Source organism: Anas platyrhynchos, chromosome 1 (genome assembly GCF_047663525.1).
Source record: "Anas platyrhynchos isolate ZD024472 breed Pekin duck chromosome 1, IASCAAS_PekinDuck_T2T, whole genome shotgun sequence".
Classification (NCBI taxonomy): Eukaryota; Metazoa; Chordata; class Aves; order Anseriformes; family Anatidae; genus Anas; species Anas platyrhynchos.
The window spans coordinates 183062246-183068343 of record NC_092587.1 but is presented as its reverse complement, the minus strand read 5'-3'; the positions used below and the strand labels follow the sequence as shown (position 1 = coordinate 183068343).

At 34.7% G+C, this 6098-nt stretch overlaps 1 long non-coding RNA gene across 1 annotated transcript in view; it reads right to left on the bottom strand.

The window, feature by feature from the left end:
- Nucleotides 1-1050: 1050 nt before the first annotated feature.
- The window catches only part of LOC110351687 (uncharacterized), a 28050-nt gene continuing 23002 nt past the window's right edge, over nt 1051-6098 (bottom strand). The window contains exons 2-3 of the long non-coding RNA XR_003500929.3: nt 2864-2985; nt 1051-1248 (exon numbers count right to left, since the gene is read on the bottom strand). This is a non-coding gene — a long non-coding RNA (uncharacterized lncRNA). The remainder of the gene's footprint in view (nt 1249-2863; nt 2986-6098) is intronic.

Sequence of the window (6098 nt, the reverse complement as noted above, 5' to 3'; positions counted from 1 at the left end):
TTTCTTTTTCTTTTTCTTTTTTCTTTTTTCTTTCTCCTTTTCTTTTTCTTTTTCTTTTTCTTTTTCTTTTTCTTTTTCTTTTTCTTTTTCTTTTTCTTTTTCTTTTCCTTTTTCCTTTTCCTTTTCTTTTTCTTTATTTCTTTTTCTTTTCCTTTTTCCTTTTCCTTTTGTTTTTCCTTTCCTTTTTTTTCTTTTTCTATTTCTATTTCTTTTTCTTTTTCTCATTCTTTTTCTATTTTATTTATTTATTTATTTATTTTTGCAATTGTTGTGCAGCTTCTGGAACAGCTTCTGAGATTAAATATATTTTACATTTTTTGCAGATTGGTCACCCCATACATCTTCACCATCTGACTCTTTCTGTGGTAGACTTTACTATAATGACTTAATTATATTTTTTTTTGAATTATTTAATTATTGTATAAAGATATTTAAATCAGTATGCAGAAAAAAAAATCCAAAATTGCTCTAGGAACACCTCTGATGTATATTTCTTCTTTTCTTCTGTATTACTTTTTGCAGTCATTGTGCTTCCCTTTTCAGCATAAACTCTCAATTACTGAATGTTTACAACTAAACCAATATAATGATTTATAAATATCAGAAGAGTAATTTTATGGATTTTATTTTCAGAAAACAGAAGATATTTTACTTGTTGTATGAATGTAATGACAGTTGTATGAACATAATGACACACTCTCTAAAAGATGAGCTTGCATAGACTTAGAATTACATCTAAATTTTAAAGGTGTAGCTGTAGAACATAAAAAAGAAAACATGAATTCACCAGACATTTAGGCAAAGGTATCAGAAAAAGCCAACAACCTCTCTACCCTGCCCAAATGTCAGAAATAATAATTAGACCAGAGTTTCTCTGAGAATTTTGAAATATTAAGCAGAGATACTAAGAAACAAACATTGTAAAAAATAAGAAAATTGCTTTAATATTTTGAACATGTGTCTTGAAAACTTAAATATAGTAGATGAACCCATATTGACTTTTGAATTTAATTATATTCAATACTTATAGGTAAAACTTGAATTTCTTACTCAAATTTCTGCTGCAAGGACTGGAACTTAGCCAAACAAGGACATGCTGACAGCTGAGCTGATTTTGTTTTCTTCTGCATGACAATACTGTGTCTATGTGACAGCATTTGTTTTCTGTTGATAGAGTTCCTCTCCCAGTTTTCCAAATGGACAGAAGCCTTAGGATGTTTGTCCCCTCTTTCCTTCCCCCTGCCATCCCTGTCCAAAAAACAAGCAAACAAACAAACAACCACTACCACCAAGCAAACAAAACAATAACAATAAAAAAAAAAAACTCCAGGAAAAGATCTGAATAATGTAAATGGAAAAGATCTGAATAATGTAAATGTAAGACAGTATTTTTAATGTCTCTAAAATGAAAATTAAATTAAAAAAAAAAAAAAAGTTATTTGGTGTCAGATCTTATAAATCTTCATTAGCACCAAATCAGATTGAGCAAGCCAAGTTCAGGCAGACAAGTCCCAGAGACAATCTAAGCCATATATGTACCAGAAAATGAAACAAAACTGGTATAGAAGAGCTTGCAACTGTATGCTCAGATTTCTTATTCCTTGATAGTCTTTCCTGTCCTCTGAACTGAACATTGTCTGGAACATCCTGTTTCTCAAGGACCAAAACTCTTACATAATGTAGAAACCTATAGGCCAGTTTTGCTATGTCCTGGCAAGTCTATGCTTGTTTGCTTGTTTTTTCCCCCAGCACAGAAAGAAAGAAAGAAAGAAAGAAAGAAAGAAAGAAAGAAAGAAAGAAAGAAAGAAAGAAAGAAAGAAAGAAAGAAAGAAAGAAAGAAAGAAAGAAAGAAAGAAAGAAAGAAAGAAAGAAAGAAAGAAAGAAAGAAAGAAAGAAAAAGAAAGAAAGAAAGAAAGAAAAAGAAAGAAAGAAAGAAGGAAGAAAGAATGTGGACCTGTTAGAATGAGTCCAGAGGAGGATTACAAAGATGATCAGAGGGTCAAAGCACCTCTCCTGTGAAGACAGGCTGAGAGAGTTGGGGCTGTTCAGCCTGGAGAAGAGAAGATTCCGGGGAGACCTCTTTGTGACCTTAAAGGGGTCTTATAAAAAAGATTGAGAAGGACTCTTTACTCGGGTAGATAATGATAGAACAAGGGAGAATGGTCTTAAATTAAGAGAAGATAGATATAGACTAGACATTAGGAGGAAATTCTTCACTATAAGGTGGTGAGACCCTGGAACAGGTTGCCAAGAGAAACTGTGCATGCCCCACACCTGGAGATGTTCAAGGCCAGGCTGGACGGGACTTTGGCCAACCTGATCCAGTGGGTGGCACCCCTGCTTATGGCAGAGGGGTTGGATCTTTAAGATCCTTTGCAACCTAAGCCATTCTATGATTCTATGCTCCTTGGCTATTTCCTACCACAGATGTAACCACCATGTCAGACAAAAGGCCTATCTAGTCTCACACCCTGCATCTCAGAGGATCAGATGCTTGCAGAATAGGAAAATGGTGGATCAATAGATGATACCTTCCTAAAATCTTCTCCCAGACTCACCAGATGTGTCACTCATAGACTTCTTGAGGATATCTTTATCCTTTATATAGATAACTTGTCTTCAGTGCAATATGCTAACTTGCTTTTGAAATCCAAATAGTTACACCAACCACAATATTCTGTAGCAAAATGGTCTGCTTCCTAAACACATGTTGTATCAAGAAGAAGCTCCTTTCATTTTGTTTGAACTGCCACTGGCTATTTTCATTTGATGTGCCCAAGTTCTTGTAATAAAAGTGACATTGAACATTCTATTGACTTTTTTGATGCCATTCAATCTTTTATAGACCTCCATCAGAGCTCACCTTAAATAATTCTTTTCCAGGCTGCAAAGTCCAAGTCTTCTCAATCCATCCTGTGAGCAACTTTAATCACTCTTGCATCTTTACCAGTTCTACCAAATCCTTTCTAGATGAAAGCAGCAGAACTGCAAGGAGAATGGAAAATACTGAATATAGTAAGCCTACACAGCAGGGTATGATTTGTTTTTTATTCTCTATTATTTTTTTACAATTTTCCTAATAACATATTTGTATTTGTTTTAGAAAAGTGCTAAGCATTGTGTTGGCACATTCATACAGCTATCATATCTCCAAGTTATGACTTATCTTTCCTGAACAGTAGCTAGTCAAGTTAACATCTGACATCTTAATTTAGTATTTGTTGTTGTTGATGCTATGAAAAAATATATTTTAGTTGTTTATATTGGATTTTATTTATCATTTTATCACATTGTGATTCACTGTCTTCAGCCTGTTCCAAACCTTTTCTTAATCAGTTCTCCTCTTTATATATCCCCTTAAAACTTAGCACTGTTAATAAATCCAGCCACCTCAACTGTCTTCTCTTGTTTCCAGATCATCTGTGAATATGCTGAATGGTTGCAGTGGGGATCTCCAGTTCTAATGGGGAACAGTAGCTGAGAACCTCACTGTACTGGGAAAACTAGACATTTTTTTATTAGCTTTTTCTTCTATTTAACCAGGTCAGAAACTTCCTCCTTAATTCATGTGAGCTATTTCCTTGAAAGCACTTGGCGAGCACTTCATAAAGGAAATCCATCTAATACGTGATCTTTTTTGTTAACAGAGGTCTTTGAAGATTTATTCTCATTTCTTTGGTCTTTCTAACATCTCTTCATAAGTAATATACATTTTCTCTGAATGTTCTATATGTTTTTTAACTACTTAATGTATTTTCCATGTCATATAAAAATGTTCTACCATGTGTTTGCCCCTTGTTTTTTTTTTGTTGTTTTGTTTTGTGTTTTTGTTGTTGTTGTTGTTGTTTTGTGTTTGTTTGTTTGTTTGTTTTTGTTTTTTCAAGAAACTATATTTCCTCATGATTACATTGCCTTATAGAGGCCAGAGGGTGGGGATGTAAGGGGTGAGGGAGACAAACGATACACGGGACTTACTACGGCTGCAAAATGGCTGTTTATAAAGTACTTTATAAACAGCTTTACATTAATAATTTTGTGGTGTTGCTCAGCAAGCCACTAATTGCATCTCTTTCTACCTGTTCCTTGACTAGTTGCTCCAAAGACCGGCCAGTCCTTTTGTTCAGGAATATCCTCAGTTGTGGAATAGTCAGGAATTATCAGTTCAGGAATTATCAGTTCAGGAATTATCCTCAGTTGTGACATGTATCCTTTTGTCTGGAGTGTAACCAGACCTTCTCTGTTATTCTTCCATTTCACATCCTTTCGGTTTGTTGATTGCTCTGATCAGATCACAGAAATCATTGTTGTCCTAGTTGGATATTACTAGATGTTTCCTAATTAGAATGGAAATTTCGAGCAGCCAGCAGGGTTTCAATGTCACCTGAGACACTAAGCCTATTTATTTGATTTGGCTAGTCCCTTAAGATATAGTATCAATTACATTAGAGTCTATTTCCCATATAGTTTACACCTTTCTGTTACTTTGTCCCTCTAATTATTTTCCTCACATTGAATTTTTTGAACGCTTGCATATCAATATGCCAGTTTTAAACAAGAGACTAGTTTTTCTCATTTCTTAGGCTTCTGGCATTTGTATACAAAATTTGTATTTTTCAGTCCACTGTCTAACTGGGAATCCATTTACTGAGATTGTCCCTTCTCATTAACTATTTTCATTTTTTTTAATTTCTCTTCTCTTCTTTACCTGAGGATACACAACTCTTCACCTTGTATGCGTTGTCCTTCTGCATCTGCCATCTTCCCACCTCCCAGTATGTTAATTTAAATTTCTACTGTTTTTTTGTGTTTTTTTTTTTTTGTTTTTTTTTTTACCTTTAAGTGAAAACAACCTTGTTTCATTTTAAATTAAAATAATAATATATACATTATTATTATTTTGAATGATATATATATATGTATCCTACAAAAACTTCTCCAGCTTCTGTCCTGAAAATGCCAGAGTGAGGCTCTCTTATCTTCTTGGTCCCTCCCCCACATTGCAGGAGCTGTTAGTCGGGAGCTGGGATTGTTCAGTGGTGTCTCTGAAGACACTGTGGGAAAAAAATCTTTGCCTCCATGAAGGACCCAGTTCTGTACCTCATAACCTGCCCAGGGGGTTTTCTCAGTGTGGGTTTCTGTAATGTAACAGGAGAAAAATAGAAAAAGCTAATATAGTTTTAGGCTGTAAAAGTCTAACAATACAGAATAATCCTAGGGAGAAGAGAAAGTTACTCGGATCTCTAATTATGTTGAGGTAAACCTATGCCAAGCATGCAGAGGAACATTTTTTTTTTTTTTTGTGAAACAGGAAGAGAGTTGAAGGTACTGCTGACACAGGTGTCTTTTGCAGAGTGGGTTTCTCCAAAGTGTATATGATCAGAAAGTGGAATAAACCTAGGGTAGTCCCTAAAGTAAGAGAAAAACTGAAGGTTTGGGACTGCATGGCAAACACCAGGATTTTGTTTATTTCTTCAAGCACAGGGTCTGGGTTGAATTTTAGTTACAAATACTTTTGCAGTTCTGAAGGAGAAACACCTTCCAATTTAGCAAAGGATCTGAAAGAAGGGAACAACTGTGGCAAAACAGAGTGTGAACACAGTAGATTCTGCCAAAAGAGAAATCCTTGAGGGAAAAGGAGGATGAAGGTGAACTCTGAGTTTTTATTGGATTAGTTCCAGTATAGTGCTGCATGTTGAAATGAACAGCAGTGAGGCTTGAAACAATTTCTGGTCAGGAATCTGGATTTGTTTTCTCAGTTCCACAGTGCCACAATTTATGTACTTGTCATGTTCATTAGCTGCACATCACTAACTAGCTATTAGGGGTCTATAATTATTGCAAACTCAAGTGATTTCATAATTTTTAAACTCCTTTTAAATTTTAGCTTCACTTTCTTTGCCTATCTATGTAAAAACTCTTCATTATTTTATTCAACCATGTGAGTCTGGAACCCTCGACAAGTTAACAAGAGTAAGAACGTCATAAATTTATGACACTACAATTAATTTAGAACAAAATTTCACCAAATAGAATTGAAAGAGACAAACAGAGACTCAGCTGTGGAGAAGGTTGTGAGAATTGTGTTGGTCCTCCTGTTT